The sequence below is a fragment of the Misgurnus anguillicaudatus genome, chromosome 7, assembly GCF_027580225.2.
Source record: "Misgurnus anguillicaudatus chromosome 7, ASM2758022v2, whole genome shotgun sequence".
In the NCBI taxonomy this organism is placed as follows: domain Eukaryota; kingdom Metazoa; phylum Chordata; class Actinopteri; order Cypriniformes; family Cobitidae; genus Misgurnus; species Misgurnus anguillicaudatus.
Genome location: NC_073343.2, coordinates 28,973,235 through 28,993,850, shown reverse-complemented (window position 1 = coordinate 28,993,850; position 20,616 = coordinate 28,973,235). Strand labels below are relative to the sequence as shown.

The window sequence follows — 20,616 nt, the reverse complement described above, 5'->3', positions numbered from 1 at the left end:
GCATCGCAAACTTGTGTGGTTTGAATGACAGCTCTTCTTCTGTCGTTAGAAGTATAGTTCTTGTTATTATAATATGTAGACTTACGTTGATCATGCTTTTGAACAAAATAAGCAAAAAACATGTAGGAACTTGCGCATGAATTAAATATCTTGAAAATAAACAGATAACTAAATAACGATAAAACCAGTCTTCCGATGCAATTTATGTTTTTACAGCAATAATCTGACATTAAATTGTACTTCAAATTGTATTAGTACTTCACCTCCAAAGTGACATCATCAACTATGTTGTTAAACCAACATGGTTCAAACGACGAATGTGCGACAAAGTTACTATGCTTTCGAGAAACGTGACAAGGTAGTTAGTTTCTCCAACTATGCATCGTACTATGGTGGTTCAGCAGCGAGTTACGTCGTTGTTCAGGAAACGCACCACAGCATGACACGAAGAGCAAAGTTAGCAAGATATGAAAATAAACGATGCACGTCTTTGCGAAGTTTCTTTGCTTTTATGCGAAATTGCGCAACTGATCTATTAAAGCCTTCCCATGGAGCCGTTTGCTAAAAATACCGCTAATGTCACTATTTGTGTGTATGAAGGACAGCTGTGAATTTATGAAATCATCATCTCATACCTCCAGGAGACAGCGAATCTCTGCAACGAACCAAGATTGCCCTATTTGTTGTTTACCCACAATATAACACCCGGTTCACGCCACAACGGAAGCCCAGTGGCTCAAACATTTCGAGAACTTTCTTTCTGTTTGTAAGGAGCTGTAGCTCATTTGCATTTAAAGGTACAGACATTAAAACTCACCCAAATACGGGCATTTTGGACATGCTATAAAAAATTATCTGTGGGGTATTTTGATCTGAAACTTTACAGACACATTCTGGGAACACCTGAGAATTATATTACATCTTGTAAAAAGGCCATCATAGGTCCCGGTTAAAGGGATTTCAGTGAATAAGAGGTGGTTAAAATAAAGCTGTAGAATACTGTGTTGCTTTTGCTTGTGTGTATCAGACCGCTGACCAAAATATTGCTGTTATTTTTTTAATCATACCAATTTAGGTCTTTCATTTTACAGAGATGCTGTTCAATTAGTGGATTGTTTGACCCATGGTGGTGCCTTTTATAGCTATTGACTGTGTCTGTGCCAGTCCTGGGGTCAAGTTGTTTCAGTTGGCGGTGCCAAGGCAGGTGCCAAAGATTAGTGCCGAGAGCGTTTCTGTACCTTGAGGAAGCGATGTTTTATTTGCAAACTGAATTGGACTAGACTCATTCAACACAAACAGTCGGACACTGCCGTAATACTGAAAGGAATTTTTTGTTTATATTTAAGGCCGGTAATCTGGACTGCCACGAAGCCAGCTGTAGCTGTTAAAACATTTCGCTTTTCAAAACAAAAACTGAGATAACATGATGTGTGGAAAAAACCTTTAAGCTTTCCAACAGTAAATGACAGGTGTTTTGCCTCAGCTCATACAGCTCATATTTTGCATGCACTTACGGAGAGGGATTTCGAATCCCAGAAAGGCTAAACAAACAACGCATGTTCAAGATACAGTAATTTGCATTTCCTATTGCTTTGAAAAACTTTTTGAGGTACAAAACATGTTATAAATGTAACTGAGCAAGAAATTCCCATCATTTCACTGTGTAGGTTAACTATAGACCCCTATGAGTGGTGGCTATGAGTAATTCATTTCTAGTCAAAATAAACTTGAATTTGTTTGCATGTCGTTTATGCCACAATAACTTGTGAGATGCATAATATTCAATCATGTTTCATTATTTTATTTTACTTATATTTAGGCTATAGTTAGACCAATGTCTATTAAATTTTGGGCTTGTTTTAGCCTAGAGATTTAGGCTGTGTTTGGACAGCTATTAAAGGAAAACACCATCGTTTTTTTTATATTTTACTTTGTTCCTACCTCAACTTAGACAAATTAATACATACCTATCTTTTTTTTAATGCGTGCACTTAATACTTTGTACAGCGCATTGTGAATGTGTTAGCATTTAGCCTAGCCCCATTCATTCCTTAGGATCCAAACCACAGACTCTCTTCTATTGGTGAAAAGTGAAGCCGCCAGTGTCCCGACATGGCGCTGACATCTTGGGTCTTGAGTCTGCGCAGTAGCGATTTCGGGACCAGTCCTGCGCAGTAGTGAGCAGGAAGTAAAACCGCGAAATCAAGGCCCCGCCCTCACTCTCGCAGAATGCGCATATCACAGCTGTCATGACGTCACACCACCGTTTTTATAGCATTAAATAACTAACTAAAAACAAACTTATTTTAAAAACAAACACTCGAATTTAAATCAGCGTGATAAAAACTACAGTAAATGACAGAAACCAGCTTCGGAAAAAAAGATATTTGAAGTGTAATTAAATTGTTTAGTTTGTCTCAAGTCCCAATGAATAATATGGAGGAGGTGGGGTTTATGACCTATACTAGGACCAGTCACTGGGGGGAGATCGAGACGTTTTGGCCTCACTTTTCAGGTCTTGTGTGGTCCGCTTGATCCAAACAGGAATGAATTTAGAGGAGTAAAAAAATCATCACGTTTTTTGTGCCATCGTGTAAGTACTCATCATGTAACAGTCTTTAAATAGGGAAAACATGGAAGTGTTTGGTGGCTTCTAAATTCATCCCTTTTTCGATCCTAAGGGATGAATGGAGCTAGGCTAAATGCTAACATATTCAAGACACGCTGTATGTACAAAGATTAAGTGCATGCATTGAAAAAAGATATGTATGTATTAATTAATCTAAGTTGAGGTAAGTACATAGTAAAATATTGAAAAACGGTGGTGTTTTCCTTTAACGCAAAATTGTTTGCGGAATTTGCATCATAGACTGTAAAAAAGGTTTGCATAGCAAGATTTTTTACAACACTGTGTAATATACAGTAAGCTTTATATGAACGGTATGTGCCACTAAACCATTAACCAGCATTTGACATCATTTTGCGGGTATAATGCTGTGTGAGGGGAGAGAGGGAACCAGGTGCTCTCCTCTGATCAGATACTGTATTTCTCATTGAGACCTGAGGGAATAACGCTAGCCTTTGACTCTCCATTGGGACGATTATAATGAGCAGCCAGTTATGTTCTCCTGAGGGTGGAAGATCTTACTTTGTCTTCATTCTGCTGATTTGTGATGTCTGAGGTTTAGTCGCTCCCTGTCATACTCGGTAATCACCTGTATATTGTGGACAGACACACCGATGCCCGACAGATCTGGTGATTATTTTTTATTTTTAAGCCTCGGTGGCCGAATGAAAAAATTGGCTTTGAATGAAAAAATTTTTAAGCAAATGTTAAAAAAAGACACCTACAGTTAAAATAGCTAAAATTATGTTTTAACGGTAATTTACTGTTTGGTATTTTTTCTGTAAAGGCAATTGAAATTACAGAACTAGTTAGCGAAGCTTGTGAATCATTTCAGAGTGAGAATCTTTATCCTTCGCACTGTTTTTTTATCATCTGTCTTTGACAATAAATGCCTGGCACTGAGAGACAGAATGGTTCATTCCTAAAGAAGGGATTTGCCATCATGGTTTTCCTAATGAGCACAGAAGGAATTGAAAAGTGAGAGCCACAGATAGGGCTAGTGCCCTCAAGCCATTTTAGAGAGGTGGGGGGAAAAACAACCTCCTTAAGGAAAGGGTTTTGCTCACTGGAGTACATCCATCCTTAGCTCACTCCGTCCTTTCATTCAAACTCAAGGAAGACCAACTCAGACATCAACTGCTTCACGGCCCTGAATGACAGGGTCCCTCTCATTCGCACAAAGCCAACAAAGCTCCCGTCTGCCCTTTCCCACCCCTCCTGACCCAGACAATGCAGGTAAGGAAAACGTCACGCATTCAGCGGGCCAGCCTTTACCCCCACAGGTCAAGCCCTCTTAAGCCACTCGTTCCTCCCGTGTTAACAGCAATTAACTAGAAATGAAGCAATTTACAAACAAAACCGGCCGATCGTATAGGAAACGTCTTGTCTGGGTGCAAAGGGTTGCCGTTCGAATCACACCACCATCCCACCTCATTGCCCCTTCGCTTTTCCTAAAAAGAAAGGAATTCTCGAGCAGCGGAGGAGTGTAAATTAGTTTCCCTTTCTCTTTCCTGGTTGCCTCAAAAAAGCCAACAGAACACCTCTCGCCCCATTCCTCACGTAATGAGGACGGCTACACAAAGCTCTCCAAGTCTGTAAAGGTGCCATGTGCTGTTAAAAAATCTAAAAAGATTCCTTACAATCAGTTTAATAGTTCATGAAATTATTCTAAAGTAAATATTTAAACATACTATAGTAGCACTAGGGCTGGGTATTGTTAGGAATTTCACAATTCGATTCGATTTCAATTCTTGAGGCTTCGGTTCAATTCGATTCGATTCGGCATTGATTTGCTTTCTTCGGTATCGATTCAATAATAAGTAAATACACAAGCAATTAAGTACCTGAGTATATTTTTAAATAATGTGTGTAGTATTATTAATGTTTGATCACGTTGATGGTGCAGGCTTGAAAGAAGTGCTGCTGTTTGACATCTTTGATCTTTCTGTTTTGATAAAGCGCGTCTTGTACAATGCTGAACGCTCTCACTAGAGTGTTGCCCACAGCGCCACCACTGGCCAGGGGGGCTGAATCGATTCATAGGATTTGATGAATCGATATTGAATTGAGAAACAAATAATTGCAATGCATTGATGAATCGATATTTTAACCCAGCCCTAAGTAGCACGTTAACATATGCGTTTTTATTTGTAAATAAAGAGACAGCATGCTCATTTAATTTGAGTGTTTGTTTTAGGGATGTATAACGATTAATCACGATTAATCTATAGCAGAATAAAAGTTTTTGTTTACATCATGTATGCGTATGAAATGTGTATAATAACTTTGTATAGATAAATGCACACACATGCATTTATATACTTAAGAAATGTTTTCATGTGTATATACATTTGTATATTTTGTATTATATATAAATACTTAATATATAAACATATATTTTTTCTTAAAATTATACATACAGACAAATCGCGATTAATCATTATGCATCCCTAGTTTGTTTAGAAAAGTTTTTTAAGAGACAACGCAAAAAATTTTTGTAGAATAAGCACCCAGATTTTATAATAGTGAATACACAAACATTAGCATCGACAATGTAATCGCATTGTTTTTGCATCATAAGAATTAACGTTATTATGGGGCATACAAACCAAACCCGAGTTCAGCGATTTGCACGAGTAAATTACATACAAAGTCAATGCAAAGACTCGATCAGACGCGTCCTCACGTGGGGCGATGTGAATGACACAATATGGGCAGCACGTTTGCCGCGAAAACCTGCACTATTCATCTCAAACGCCTCAAAATATTCAACTTGAGCGAAAAATTCACATGACACGGAGTAAAATCCCGCAAGTAATCTAGAACGAGTAACGCGATCCCCTGCGTTTGGTGTGTACATAGCATTAAAGTAGACTGACACATCACAATTGTGATGCACACATATATAACAAGAGCCCATGTTTTGTGTCACAGCACCTACTTTGCTTTTTTATATACCCAGAGTGCATTAAGATCAAATAAATCAATTGTCACAGTTCAAAATCAATATTCACACTTCGTGAGTAAATGACAAAAATTTTGCACTGAAAATAGTAATACACATCTGTTTTTGTGTTTTATTGAACATCAGTCCTGTCCCACGGGAGAGGATCCACACAACTAACATCAGTATTGTCGTCTAAACACCTATCGAGATTGACAAGTCAAACAAGTGTAGAAAGCGACTTTATGCAGTGACCGGAAAGATGTGTTGAAACCAAAAAGAGTGGGTGATGTCTTCAAAAGCCGTGAGTTAAGACAGTGGAAAAGGGAGAGAAGAGACCTAGATCCTGATTTTGTAAAATCTGAAGTGTGAATGTGTTCTTGGCTCAAGTTGTAAGGCGGTTCACTGCTGTCAAATTCAGACGCGAGCTACTAAATAACTCCAGCTTGTTGTGGTGAGGGGACATCTCCAGAGAGGCTATTAATTTTTTACCTCCTAGTTTCTTCTGTCAACAGGGCTGAATATAGCATATGCAACTGAAATGTTCACTTTATGAGTTAAAAGGCTAATTATGAGATGTTTAATGTCATTCAAATAAGCACCCGCTAGATTTCACATGTAGTTGGACACATACACTCTATGCTGGGTTATTTTTAACCCAGTATTTTAACCCCTGATTAGGGCAAATATAAACATTTTCTGGGTTAATTTAACCCAATGGGATGGGTTAGACCCTTTTTGCCCAAACGCTGGGTTGAAAATAACCCAGCATTTTTTTATAGTGAAGCCAGAACTCTTTTGAACGTGCACTTTTAGAAACAAATTGTCAAAATATGTACCACCCCTGGAGGTTACCGTGATTTCAGCAAGTAGGATGTGATCCTAGATCAACACCATTGTTGGATCAACATTTTTACTAACCAATCATATTGCAGGATTATGATTAGGGTGTATGTTAGATTTAGGTTTAGGATTGGGTTAGGGGCTTAAAAAAATTTGTCTCAAACTATTATTTCACACTAATTTGAGGTGTAAAATATGGTTAAAGTTTGAGTTAAGGGTAAGTTGGGGTTTCTTTTAAAAACGTTGATCCAGGGCCAACAAAAAATGTTAATCCAGGATCACATCCTACATGGTGGAACTGGGGCAGCATCCTTAAAAAGGTCCTAATATATGTACCGTATTTTCCGGACTATAAGTCGCATCAGTCAAAAAGGCGTTTTGTAGAGGAAAAGGCATATAATAAGTCGCACTCGCACTGGACTATAAGTTGCATTTATTAAAATTAAAATTAAATGATTGCACAAAATCCAAGTCGAAGAATAGACATTTAATCTGGAAAGGCAAGTTATTCAATTAAACAATCGCACAGAACAGCAGACTGAATAGGTGTCCGTACATGTTAAAGTAAAATAAACATATTTACATGACATTAAAAGTTATTTACATGATACACAATAACATACAGAACATACCTGCACTGTAAAAAATACTTTGCTGACTTAAAAATTTTTATTGAAACAACTTGGATTTACAAGTCATTTCAACTTACTATTATTTATCTTGACTAGAGATGAGTTGTTGTAACTACAGGTGAGTTGTTATAACTTATAAAATTAAGTTGACTTTATCAACTATATTTTATCTCTGTTGACATGACTTGTAAATCTGAGTTGATTTAACAAAAATTTTAAGGCAGCAAAGTAGGCTAAATTAACACGACATGCAAATCAAGTTCAAAAAGATTGGTCAAATAAACCAATCAGAACACTATCCAACATTCCCTTTAAACGCAAGGGCGCAAGTTCCATGGCGGGTTGCTATTACTATGACGGATTTACCAGGCGCACGCCAGGAGCGGTTCACAAACTAGTTTTTTTTGGTCAGTGGCAGTTTTTTGAAACTGCAAAATAGCATCAGGGATGGTTTGCGCCGGAACACGCCTCCTTTTTTGCGCTGAACCGCCCAGGGAGCGCAAGTTCATTCCCTAGTTTGCCGATGTGCGTCTGCGGAGGGAAAAACCCGCTGTGCGCAGGTGCAAAATACGAATGATACATGCGTCACTGACAAAGTCAATTGCGCTGGGTGCAAGATAGGGCCCACTGGCTGCGTGGTGTGAGCCTGGGGTTTCTGTTGCGTGTCAGTTGCGTAGCTGCGTCGTGTAAAAAATAGGCATCGGTTCTATTTCTAGCATGCAGGCGCTTTCCGCATCTCACGCAGGCAGTCTGCAGGCTCTAACCTGTTAACATGGGAGACGAATTAAAAATGGACACGCCACGCATTCAATGTGTCACCGGCATTATTCGCACCTGACTATAAGGGCCAATTCACACCGGCTGCGTGGCGTATCTGTTGCATGTCAGTTGCGTGGCGGCTGCGTCGCGTTTTCTGTGTCTGTACATATCAGAAGCGTGCCTGACGCGGCGCTGACGCGCTGCTGTTGCTATAGGTGACATATATTTTGTCTGGAAACGCTTCCAAGACGCTTGCGTGTGGCGTGAAAAATAGGCGTCGGTCCTATTCCTAGCATGCACGCGTTTGCCATTTTTGGGTGTGTCCTTTTAAATGCAAATGACGTGCGTGTCATGAGACGTGCGTGTCATGCAGGCGGTGTGAACTGTCAAACCTGCTAACATGGGAGCCTAAATAAAAACGGACACGCCACGCAGCTGAGACGCACACCCCACGCAGCCGATGTGAATCAGCCCTAAGTTTCCGGACCAGCCAAACTATGAAAAAAATTGCGGCTTATAGTCTGGAAAATACGGTATACATTTTGCACCAATATGTACCTTTGAGGTACTATGAACTTTTCAGATGCATAGCTGTACTTTTTGAAAGGGTGCCGCCCCAGTTACAGTTGAGGTATATATTTTGACAATTTTTCTGACAGCGTGAACACCATTAAGGTTATAACAGTGATGCCAATTAATCTGATGGTAGTAGCTAAGTCAGGCCAATATTATTGCTTGTTTGCAAAAACATATGTTAGCATTGAAAATGCAGGGTTCCCACAGCTTAGTTAACTTCAAATTCAAAGCCCTTCAAGGACATTCCAGGTCCAATACCCTCAAATTCAAGGACTTAATGTGGGGACACATTTCAAGCGAGAGCAGGGTTACATTGTGTTACCTTTTAAGATACATTATACAGTTCCCTTTCAAGGGAACTTGCGCTGCGTCACTGCGGTGACACTTTGAGTACGCCTCCAGGGGGAAGTGTGTCTGAATGTGTATATCAAATTCAACCAATAGTGAGGCTTAACAACATTTTCAAAAACTTCCCAGGGCCTTGAATTTTTTCCCCAGATTCAACAACTTTCAAGGATTTCAAGGACCTCTGGGAAACCTGAAAATGTTTTGGTTTTGCAAAAGTAGCTACGTTTTTTAGGTGAAAATGTATCTAAACACACAAAAGCAAATGCCCTATTCTTTTTCTTGACTATCTTGACCAGCATTATGATTATAAAAACTATATTATTTTCACTTAAACTGTTGATAATGGAAACAATGATATTCATAAGTGACATACCGAATATTCTACCGTAATCAATTTTTAAAGTTTGCACAAAACTTTTCGAACACTGCTGGGAATCACCTTCATAACAACTAGATAACAGTTTCATCCCTGTCATACCCAATGTGTGCGCACAAACTGGGGATTGTTATTTTCAGGATAAAAATGTGTGCAAATATTAAAAATGGAAAATAGCACACACTCATCCTCCCAGCTCCCACGGGGGCAGGGTGATATTGGGCACACTACTCTGGTGTCAATTTATGCAGTCCGTGCTTCTGTTGCTTCGATTCATTAAGATGATTCACGCTGCTGAAATGCTGTGTGGAAAGAGACGGAGTGCAACAGGAAAACATTAATTATTACATGTGACTCCATACTTTAAAATATACCAGAAGTGCATTTTTTTCAGGAATAGGGTATAAAGGAAGAGCCTGGAAGTCCTTGAAAATTAAGTTTTTAATGGATGGTAATTAATCATCATCAGTAATTAACTATTGCAGTTTTTTCAACCTAGTTACCAAAATTTTGGGACATATCAAACATAAAAAAATGTAAATCCCTGATGCAATACACAATTGTCTATAAATAAATTAAATATTTAATTTAAAACAAAGCCTGAATGGATTTACACGGTTGCAAACGTATTAGGGATGCACGATATATCGGCCAACATATCGTTATCGGCCGATAACTGCTTATTTTTAATATTATCGGTTATCGGTCTGATAGCAAAATTAGGTCGATAAATGAAAGGCGATAAATGATGGATTATTTTGGTTTGTTGAACCACTTCACTTGCTCATTGCTGGCCATGTGAAGTTTTGATTGGTGCTTTCTGTGACATAGCACAAAGATGACACGTGTTGCGGGCTTAAGAAGAGTATGCTAGTCTAGCGCAAAGACAAGATGTCCGCGGTCTGGGAGATTTTCATTGTGAAAATAATAAGAATATTTATCGGCCTATATATAAAAATTACGTTTCGAATAATGAGATAAACTACATATATACATATATATATATATATACATATATACATTAGGGGTGGCACGGTTCATGAAAAAAATCCGAACCGTTCGGTTCGCTTGTCTCGGTTCGGAGCGCGTGTGTGCCATACGGTTCAACGGTTCATGGCATGCGCAATGTAACCTCATGCCCTGTATGTGACCCCAGATAGCGTGTTTCCCTTTAGCGAATAGCGCGAAAGAAGAGGTGACTGATGTGGAGAGTGAGTGCTGCCGGTCATGTTACGTGTAGAAATGTCAAGAGGGAGAGAAATGGAAGTCTGCCCGGAGTTGGAGGAAGCCCCAGCGTCGTATAAGTTTGGTGTGTGGAAACATTTTTTATTTCATGTTACCTATGATGATACAGATATATAGAACTGCAGGCTATGGGTTGAATGTGTTCAAAACAGCCACACGCGACGACAGCCTTCTCTCCGCCCATTTATCTAATCTGAGGTAATGAACACTGTTTTACGTCTTTTTGTATTCAGCGCTATTTTTAGCCTTTCATTGATAAAACGAAAGCGGCTGATTTCCGCGTAGTTTCATTTTGCTACCGCGTGAAAGTTGCGCGATCTTATTTCATAAACTGCCCCTTAAAGTAATCAGGACAGAAGTAGTCAAAAGTGGACAAAAGATACCTATTTAAATATAACAGGTATAAACGTTATGTTTCTCTCTCGTCCACATATACTCTCTGCAGTAAAAAAGCAGCCTCTCAGTGATAAATCTTAGAGCTACACTGAAGTTGGGATTTTGATAAATGCAAGTTATCTTTGTGTGCTAAAAAGGCACATAAGTTCATGTAGATGGCAATACACATTCTCTTTTTTGCCAAATAAATGAAAAGCACGTTGAAATCATCAATGTCTTCCCTCTTGCTGTATCAAAATCTCACCTGGCTTTCCTCAGGGAAGGTCCCAATAATGTGCTTAAAGTCAAATTCAGTTTGTGCATGATTACATGAGATAACTTTTTTTAATACTGTATCCTAAATTATGGATAATTAATACATTAATAAGATAATACATTTCTGGAGTGTTAAAAATTAAAAGAAAAAATAACAACAAGAACCGTACTGAACCGAGAACCGTGACCATAGAACCGTGATACGAACCGAACCGAGGGTTTTGTGAACCGTGCCACCCCTAATATACATACATATATATATATATATATATTGTACACTGTCAGATTGAATTGTACACTATCAGATTTTTTTCCCCTTGTATCTCTAAACAGGAAGAGCAAAGACTGTAACATGATCAGATAGCAAAACAAACTGTAAATGAACAAATGGCTTCAGTATTTGTATTAGACAATGTCTTATGTTCCTAGCTGTTACTGGTGCGGTACCCTTTCAAAACGTACACCTTTGCACCTAATAACGTCAGTATTAGTACCGTACCTCAGAAGACAGCTTAGGACCATTTTTTGACAGAACACTCCTACAATAAAAGGGTTGAATATAGCTTCACCAATGCAATCAATGCTACAATTTCCCTTAACTGGGACATATCATGAAAAATCTGAGTTTTTCCATGTTTAAGTGCTATAATTGGTTCCCCAGTGCTTTTATCAACCTAGAAAATGTGAAAAAGATCAACCCAGTAGCTTAGTTTTGGTAAACCATTCTCTGCAAGCATGTGAAAAAATAGGTAATTGAAATTTGGCTCCCCCTGTGATGTCAGAAGGGGATAATACCGCCCCTTAATCTGCACTATCCAACCACAGCACTGCCATTTAGTGCAGAGATCAGCTCATTTGCATTTAAAAGGACACACCCAAAAATGGCACATTTTTGCTTACACCTACAAAGTGGCAATTTTAACATGCTAATAAAATATCTATATGGTGTTTTGAGCCAAAACTTCACAATTTACTCAATTTTTTAAGGTAAGTGGTTGCAATCAATTTATTTAAGCTACATTTAAACAAAAGTTTTTTGTTTTGGGTTGTATTATATTTGTAACAATATAAAAGTGAGTAAATGACAGAATTTTCATTTTTGGGTGAACTATCTCTTTAAGACACTTTAAAGATATTTTGTGTAACATGAAAAATGTGTTTTACATGGTTGCACACAAAATGTGGAACACAAAAAATTGAAGTTTCAGTTTACTAAATTGAATATAAATTGAATAAACTGACAAAATTCTGACATTGCATGAGCTAAGGTAATTTTATATTGGATACTAGTTTATCAAACATATCCAGTAGGTCTCACAAAATAAAAAAGTGAAAATTTGTGCCTAATGCTTTACCGCAAGTCATGGGATACAAATACAAAGTGTATTTTAAACTTGTTTAAAGAATTATTGGATTAAACAGAAATACAGATAGCGACCACCAGGGATTTCTTAGTGTAAGGTAAAACGTGGTGGAGAAATCTATACAAAACCATTTAAAAAAGAGAGTTCATAAAGAAGGAGTCTCAAAATACAGTGGAGAATCTAATTATAACCTAATAAACATAGTGTCTGAAGCCCACCACAAAGATGGCAATACAAATGGAGCTGGAATTCCTGCTAAGCCACTCAGGCCAGTGATCTCGGATCACAGATTATAAACATCAGGAGAAGTCATCAGCAATATCTCAACTCCAGATAAAAACTCTAAGACATTGTCTAATACAAATACTGAAGCCATTTGTTCATTTACAGTTTGTTTTGCTATCTGATCATGTTACAGTCTTTGCTCTTCCTTGTTTAGAGATATTATGATAGTGCAGCATTAAAGGATTAATCTGTTAACGTCTGGAAGTTTTTTTTCTGTTTAACACTCATGTTCAGTTGAAACTGATTTTATTTTCTTTATGTTGGGGCCAGAAATGACACGTACACTGTCAGACAAAATGGTCAAATTATGTACCCCAGCTTTCACTGGGGCAGTACCCTTTAAAGGGACACTCCACTTTTTTTGAAAATATACAAATTTTCCAGCTCCCCTAGAGTTAAACATTTCATTTTTACAGTTTTGTAATCCATTCAGCCGATCTACAGGTCTGGCGCTACTACTTTTAGCATAGTTTAGCATAATTCATTAAATCTGATTAGACCATAAACAGGTCTGCTGCAGGAGGCGTAATGATATTACGCAGTGCCCAAAAATAGTCCCTTGCCATTGAAAGTTACTAAGGGGACTATTTTCGGCTGCTGCGTAATATCATTGCGCCTCCATGTTACAGCAGCAAAGTCCTTGATTATTACGCCAGAATGAGAGTATAGTTCCTAGCCATATCTGCCTAGAAAATCGCAACTTTTAATTTTCTGTTGGTCTTAGTTAACGATGTAACTACAGAAGAGTCAAGTTTTAAATAGGAAAAATATTGAAACTTCTTGGTTATTTTAGCACGATGCTAATGGTCTAATCAGATTCAGATTATGCTAAACTATGCTAAAAGTGGTACCGCCAGACCCGGGGATAAGCTGAATGGATTCCAAAAAGGTATATCAAACGTTTAACTCTAGGGAAGCTGGAAAATGAGAATATTTTCAAAAAAAGTGGAATGTCCCTTTAAAAGGGTCCATATCAGTGTTGGGGTAATGGATTACAAGTAACATGCATTACGTAATAATATTACTTTTCTGAAGTAACGAGTAAAGTAACGCATTACTTTATAAATGTACACATTAACATTTGAGTTAATTTTTTTTTAAAGTAATGTGAGTTACTTAAAAGTAACATAAGCATTACTTTCCATGAAAGTAACTAAGTAAGCAATTTGTTACTTTTTTGGGGAGTAACTTAATATTGTAATGCATTACTTTTAAAAGTAACTTTCCCCAACACTGGTCCTTATATATGTACTATTAGGTACAGATATGCACCTTTGAGGTACCAGTATGTACCTCTAAAGTGATATAAACTCTTTGGAGCAGTTTCCCAGACAGGGTTTAGATTTATCCAGGGCTAGGCCTTAGTTATATTCATTTTATACCACAGGCCTGTAGAATATTTTATTCTGATTGGTTGAGAAATGCTTCGCGTCGTGCCATATTACCACCTTGGGTTGGGTGTGCATTATTTTCTTATAATTCAACGGCCCATCATCAATTATTCCTTACATATACAATACAAGTAGTTTTTACAAACATACCTTATAAAAAATAAAAAACATTACTAGTGTCCATCTTGAGACAAAACAATTGTACTGATATAAGTTGTTTTTAAATTAAGTCAGAAAAAAAGCTATGGCCAAAGCTGTACTTTTTGAAAGAGTACAGCCCCAGTGACAGCTGGGGTACATATTTTGAATTTTTTTCTGATGGTGAATTGTATTTGTAGTTGTATTTTATTCCGATTACTCATTAATACAGCAACCTGGGCTACATTCACTAAATGAAACTAAGCACATGTCCTTGCCGAAACTGGAGTGGTGTCATCATAATTACAAATAATTGCCTAAATATTTTTCTACTGATCTCAGAACAGTCCGTGACTTAACTCTTCTGACCCTGTCTTCCTCAATCATTACTTCATCACAAGTAACAATGTTTTGTAATGTTTGGTATCATCCTTCTTCTGTTGCCTGATAAATTCCTCCCCGGGGATTTCGGGCTAATGCTCTCAAGCACCGGCCCGCTCCCCAGCCCGCTCTTCTCTATCAACAGCCACTTGTTCAAATAATTACAGAGTTATATCTCACTTTACCTCCTTTTTCAAAACTTCTTCCCCCGGCCTGTTGCTTAGCGTCGGTGTAAAGCCCAAACCTTGCTTTACACCAGGTGTACTCGTCTTGTGTTTATGTTAAAAGTGCAAGTTAAGGACAAGACAGTTAACAATACTGTGCTTGGCCTTTCTGCGATGTCTAAGGTTCTCGTATATCAAAATCTGACCATAATCCTAAATATAACCCAGCGATTTCTCTATATTTATGTGTAGAAATAAATACAGAACATCAAGGTTTTTCGCCTCTTGCTGTCACTCTCGCACTTCTCACCTCTCCAATCAGCCAATCCAGAAGGTCCTCATTTCTCATTGCCTTGTATATAACATCTGGATTTGAAGGCTACAGATGACAACCATCCATTGCACTGAGGGCCAATATGTGTTTAGATGTGAAACTATGCTAACTTGAATGAAGTATGTTTGGCTCTTTCCGCAAGTAAAGAAGTTCAAAGCTGGCAGTCAAGCAAAGGCTCATCCAGGACAAAACGATAACGAAAACAGTTCTTGACTGGATAAACATTTTAATAGATGTATTGGTGTCCACCAAATAAATCCAAGAACTTGTCTTAAGATAATTTATCCTTTTGTGTAATTATTTTATTTATACATCATTCCCTTCTTGAAAATATATATATGCAAGGAGCAATGTACAACATTAAAAAATACAACTACAAAAATAAAGACATTGTGTATCCATAAATTAAAGTTTACGGCTATATGTAAAACACTGCCTTCTTATATCCATTTAATATTATTCAAATGCCAAATATAATGGACTGAACATTACAAAACCCTTATCTCTTTACATCGTATTTGCATGATAACATTACATAAGCTTCACTGCTAAAAGCCATTTCCCATTCTGAAAAACATATCGACCACAAACAATCCTTTTGCACTTTGAAAAAAGCAAAAATCTATTGCACTTAAACTCCTTGATTGTACAAAACTATTGTCTTAATACAGTTAACAGCGTGCCATTTCAGATCTTTGACTTTTAAAACATTGTAAAATGACATCTTTCAACAACTGCACGAGAAAAAACCTCATCTCTCTCCTGAAATTCGTGACAGTTTTAAAGGCTTTAAATGATGCTAATGTATGCCCTCCCTCGCCGTGCAAAACCTTTAAAATTGAGCATAACAAAGTAAAATGTCTTTAACGGTGCTTTAAAATAACAAAACATATTCCTCCCACAAAGGATTCTCACAGTACTTTTGAATTAAAAATGAAGCCTTAAATCACATTTTCTACAAAAACTGACTGTGGTCTGCTGAATAACATTGACACAAAAATGAAGATAGAAACTATCAGGAATAGATTTAATATATTACACTTGCAAATCTTTATCTTTCAAAGCTGTTGAACTATGTAAAACAAGCAGAGTGTTAAAAATCTTGTAGTTTGTATTTAAGTGTGAAACAGCCCAGTCTTACGAAATTTCGTTATATAGACCCCTTCACGGTTCACGTCACAGGCGGTTCCCACTGCGCATGTCGGGGTCAGAAAAGTCAGCAGATTGAGTTGCGTATTATTCGGTATCGTAAAAAATGCCTACTTACGTCGTGGGGTGTGAAAATCGCACCAGGTGTTCCGTTACATTTCCGCGATTCATGCAGAATCTCAAAAAAAAAAAAAATACAACATCTGCGGCTGCAAGCAATCAACGTGCAGACTGGGACAGTGCAAAGATCAAAGAGGCTTGTGTTTGTAGTGCTCACTTCATTTGAGGTAAGTCATCATTTTTTAGCCCTGTTAGATTAAATTATAAAGCCTCGATTGTATAAACAGTTTGACCCCATGCTGCGCGTGCACCCGATAGTCATTCAATGTTTACAAACCTTGAAGGGGTCTATAGTCACGTGATTTTTTGATTATTTTTCATGATATTATCACGAATATCCGTGTTTTTTCCTGATCGTATAACGAATTCCTGTTTTCGAGTGATTATCACGTATTGGTTACTCAACTGTTTTGTCCTATTTTCTTACCATTGTCGCTTTGGTTTAGGGTTAGATTTACATAAAATGACATACCCAAACCCAACTCTAACCCTAACGGCAGGCGACATATAAAAAAATTTATCAGAAAAATTTTTTATAAACAAATGTATGTGAAATTCTAATGCAAGCACCAAATCTAACCCTAAACCGAAGCGACAATGGTTTAAAAATAGAAAAAGCAGTTGAGTAACCAATACATGATAATCACACGAAAACAGGAATTCGTTATACGATCACAAAAAAGCGCGGAAATTCGTGATAATATTCGCGAAAAAGAATAGAAAAATTACATGACTATATCACGAAACCTCGTGAGACTGGGTAGCAGTAGGTTTAAGAACATATTACATCAATCTTCAAGCATTGTTTGCTTCAATACCTGGTGGATTACACTAATGGGCAAAGCAATCTGTCAGTGATATCTTTATCTCACAGCTGTTCCCAGGTCAGTCAGGGCACCCAGTTGAGTGGTCAGCGATACACCACTCGTGCATGCTGCAAGGGACATGAGCCCCAGGACATCAGTCTCAAAACTATGTCAGGCTCGAATATCGCCCTGTCCTACCACCTTATCTGTTGGAAAAGTGTACGATTTGTACACGCAGCGGAAAGCACATCTGTGCGCCAAGCACTTTTGTGTGTACTTCTGCAGTTTAATTGTAACTTTTACGCTTTGGGGCATCATCCAAGTAGTCTACATGTCACGAGTCACTTTGTTTGCAATCAGCAGATTTCCTAAATAATCATCAAACTCTGCCAAGTTAGTCTTCAAACTACATTGCAAAAAAGTGAATGACTGAACTTTAACCCTACACTCAACTATTTTTATTAGATGAAAGATTTGCATTAATGTAACTTCAAGACGGGAAAGATAAAACTGTTATGATCTCACAGCTGAAAGCTTATTGAAAGCCAACAAATTCAAATCTGATGCAGTAACTAAGCCGATATAGTTAATACTGAATAAAAATAACCTTAATGAATAAACATGAAAAAGCCTGTGGTAAATAGTGTGGGGGTGTGGACATTTATTCATACATGTGTATTTTGTTTCAGAACATCTGTTTCTTTGCCAATGCTGTTTACATACAGACTGAAACATATGTGCGTTTGTGATCAAGAGTCGGCCATCCATCAACTAATTTTTTATATCCACGTAAGCAGTGTTGGAGATTCACTGAGGGACAACAGTTTGTGACATACTTTATATTTATAAACTACATAAGCGGACAATCCCATTATTTTCATGTATAAAAATCTACTTTTGGAGACAATTCTGTGGATAAGATAAAAATCCTCTACATTTTGAACTGGAACTCCATCCCCCTTTGAAATTCACTCCATGGAGTCTCATCTCCCCTTTAGTCCTCCCATTTCTACCCTGCTGGACAACTATATAGAAATAGATAAAGATAACCACACTAAAAATGTTAAGCTGCCTTAAATGTTTAAGTTTATTCAAACTGGCAGTGCAAATCATCTTAAATTTCTATTTTAAGTTTTGACTACCCGCAGGGCTCAACATAGGGCTCAGAGTAAAAGATGTTCGGGCCAGTAAAAAGTATTGTCACTTGCCCGATCGGGCCAGTGCTTTACCCTAAGTCACTAAAATAAATTTTCATCAATGTATATTATTTAACATCTTGGAAGCAGACATTTACTTGGGTAAAACACATGAAAGAAACTATGCAATATTTTGCACAGTTTGCTGTCAATTTACAGGTAAAGCAGAAAAGTTGGAAGCCTTTTTTCGTTTCGTTGTATACAATTATATTTGTCTTTTGAATTATTATGTTTAAATATGTGACACTGACATTTTTTATTGGGGCCAGGGAAAATTTTGGCAGGGCAAGTGAAAATCTGAACCACTGGCCCGACCAAGCCAGTATAAAAAATTATTTGCGTTGACCCTGCCTTACTTATCAAAATAGGTTAAGCAATTTCACCTTGTTTTTAGAAGTTATACCAACTCATAAAAACAAGCTGAAATTGCTTAACACTCTTAAAATGCTGGGGCTTTTTTAACCAAGCGTTGGGTCAAAAAACGACAAACCCATGCACTGGTTTAAATTAACCCAGAAATATAACGTGTTGGTCTCATCCCCTTTTGACCAAACTCTGGGTTAAAAATAACCCAGCATTTCTGATAAGTTCAAGCGCAATAAAAAATTTTAATAGTAAGTTAAAAGACTTGCACAGCCAGTCTGATTAAACTTAATTTAATGCAGCTAAAAAGTACAGTACAGTTTTTATGTACCGCAGGTCAACTCCAACCAGTATTTACAATTAAATGAAATCCATAACTTATTAACATAGGTGACCCTCATTGTTAACAAGGCAAAACAAGAGTCCAGCACTAAACGGGAAACTGCAGCTCAAGTCCATGTGACACAATATCAGAACAGCGTGCAAATCGTTCCCTCCTGCTTCGTCTCAATTTGCCTACTTATACTATGCTCTAAATGTGTGTAAATTTTAGTGTAAAAAATAATATGTAAGTACTGTGATATATAACATTTTTGCCTTCAGGGGTTTTCAAAATGTGGGTTGGGACCCACTTGTGGGTCACACAGTGAGGTAAGTTGGGTCAAGGTGAGGTGAGTCACGCAAAGTCGCTTGGCTGTTTAGGTTTAGTCTAGCCATGATTAGCAATCTCAATGATTTTGATATGATATCTCATAAAGTAGTTTGAGTTAGCAATTAAATTTACATTTCATTGAAAAAATGACAAGAATAATGAAAGCTACTCAAATATGAAAGAGAAAAATGTTTTCCTCAAATTTCAATTTAAATATATGTTGGTGGGTCCTGTGACAGGTTATACCTATTTAAGTGGGTCATGAAATTAACAGTTTGGCCTAGATGATATTGTAAGAGATATTGATATTAGTTGTGACCATATGTGCCATTTTTCCGGGACGCGCATTTCGGGTGCATCCTCTAGAGGTCGCATTGGTCGACAGCATACGTCATCAAGGTTTATTATTTAAGGTTCTATTTTAAAACAAAATTTAATTACATTCCAAGGCAAGAATGAAACTACAATGATTGTATGTTTTAAATGAAATGTAAGAACCTCAATGACTTATGTGGTCAACAAATACGACTTCCAAAAGACGGACCCGAAATCCTGGCCAGGACGCGTCCCGGAAAAATGGCACGTATGGTCACCCTTTTGTTGGAGTGTGCATGGATTTGCATTTTTTAGTTTTAACCGGAAAAAGCAGACCATGGAGATACTTTACAGGCTAATTAACATTGATCCAACAAACTTGTTTATTTCAAATACAACAGTCAACTTAAAATGTCAGTGTTTCAGCCCTACAAATAGACAGTTTCAGCGGTAACAACATCTTTTTTGACCCAAACTTAACTTTCAGTAGGCTTCCACAAAGCAAAATAAATAATAAGTAAATTACCTCATTTCAAATCATAGCTAAAGCATAACAACTAGCATACTTCACTGAGATAACGTTGCTGCATAAAATTTATGTTGGCTAAAGTTACAGATCCTTGAATTTTTGCCTGGCAGACAAACTTCTCACAGTGATTCATGCTTGTGGCCTCTCCTCGACTTTAGGAAAGCAAAATGGTTTTATTTTCGACAAGATATTTGTTCCTGGGGTCAGTTTAGCCACTAGCCAGACAGATAAACAAACACAGACCGGAAGTTAACTTCGTGCCAAGTGCGGAACCATGGTAAGGTGCACGAGTCTAATAAAACTGTCTATTTTCATTGTACTACGATTTAAAACAAAAACTCTCATTTGAAATACTTACTAGGATGGATAGTATGCGAACTGGGAAGCAGGTCTCACTCGCTTTGCATTTATAACACGTTGAGCTGCATG

At 37.5% G+C, this 20,616-nt stretch overlaps 1 long non-coding RNA gene across 1 annotated transcript in view; it reads right to left on the bottom strand.

Annotated features, from left to right (window-relative positions):
* LOC129416996 (uncharacterized) overlaps positions 1 to 20,616 on the bottom strand; it is a 52,089-nt gene that overhangs the window by 31,211 nt on the left and 262 nt on the right. The window lies entirely within an intron of this gene.